The sequence below is a fragment of the Micropterus salmoides genome, unplaced genomic scaffold (genome assembly GCF_014851395.1).
Source record: "Micropterus salmoides isolate LMB-PRFRI ecotype aquatic unplaced genomic scaffold, ASM1485139v1 Ms_hic_scaffold_19, whole genome shotgun sequence".
NCBI lineage: Eukaryota > Metazoa > Chordata > Actinopteri > Centrarchiformes > Centrarchidae > Micropterus > Micropterus salmoides.
The window spans coordinates 27521569-27523358 of NW_024041039.1; positions in this window are offsets into that span (position 1 = coordinate 27521569).

Sequence of the window (1790 nt, forward strand, 5' to 3'; positions counted from 1 at the left end):
AAGCAGCCCCCGCCGCACGTTTTACCTACGTGCACGAATTTTCTGTGGTACGTGTATCTTGTCCAGACGCACAAAAAAGCCTCTTGGAGCGATGCCCTAAAATCAACAGGAAGTCGGCCATTTTGAATTTTACGTCAAATTTTGGATGATTTACACACTTCGTACTTTAACGAACTCCTCCTAGGGATTTAGTCCGACCGACTTCAAATTTGTGCTGTGCCTTCTAAAGGCATTGAATGAAAAGTTGTGCTATTTGCGAGTTTTCGTCAATGGGTGTGTCCGTGGCGTGGCGTCAGAGATCAAGTCTTCGCCATGACACAGGAAGTTGTTGTAACTTCAGTGTACATGCTCACATCTGAACCAAACTTTACGTGCTTGATAACTCTCCCACCCCGCTATGGAGGACCGATCCTGACACAGTCAGAAATAAATACAGAAATAAATAAATGCTCAATAAATAAATACATCCAATTAAATACACAAAAAAATTAAGTAAATAATAAATGTAGGTAGTAATTAAATTATACAAGGAGACATAAATGTATATTTTAATTAGTGCCTTTACTTATTCACCTTTGTTATAATTACCTTATTTGTTTATTCAACTTTATTTATTACTAATTTTTTTAATGTATTTATTTATGTGTGTGTTTTAATATTTTTGTCTGTTTTATTCTTCCTTTGTATTTATTTACCTTATTTATTTTCACCCATGGTATTTATTTCTGCCTGTCTTAAATTTTTGTATGCATTTCTGCCTCATTATGCAAATGAGGAGGGGCTGTGTCTCAAGGGGTCATCTTCTCTGCTATTGGTGGACCAGTCAGACAGGAGAGCTCCTACTCTGCCTGCAGACATCAACGATCTTGCCCCTCACACAGTCAGATGGCTTCCTTCAGTGCGCTGAGGTGTTTAACAACTCTGAAGACAATACTACCAGCAATGTCTTCCTTCTCTTTTCACGTAGAAGCACCGACAGACAGTGCTTTCAGTTTGCTGCATGCATGGACACAGAACTGCGGTATAGGGAGAAGCACACGGTCAGCTGGCTGCAGCTAAATCTGGAGTGCACTCGTATTCAATTCTGTATGGTAAATTCAGTTTTAACGGAGCAGAGCGAGCTGACAGGCAGAGTTAGAGACTTTTTCTGTCTGTTTCTCTCTTTACAAAGACGCATGTTGCAGTCAGAGTCTTCTCTGAGATGCGAGCACGACATACAACACAATTTATCAAATTACACAACGGATATACAGTATGAAAATAAGATTGATTGGATTATACTCACAGGAAGTATAAAACCTCTTACATGGGTCTATTAAAAGTAAAGTAACACAAAATGTCAGGGAAATTACTTTACTTAGATTTAAGTACTGCAGTTGTACATTTGAAATACCTTCCTACCTTTCTGATAGGAAGCCTTCTTGAGGTGGTATAAAACATTTCTTCTTATATTCTGATTTGAGTTGTGGACAACTATGACCACATGAATTAAAAAAACATTTCACTGCCCAAGTCAGCTATAACACAAGTCTTGTTCATCAGACTACATGCTGTACAGTATTTGTGGACAGATTTTGTCCCAGGATTTCTTATGCATTTCTTCTTCTTCGTTGCATGATTTAGAATAATAAGGTGAGAAATGGGTCTATTCTGAGTTCATCCTGCACTGCAGCAGCTAATAAAGTCCATTTAATCCCAAAACGCTTTTCTTTTAGGCAGGCTGGAGCAGAAAACACTCACCTTTCTCAAGTTGTACAGTAATGTCACATGTGTATGAAGGTGGATCAAAC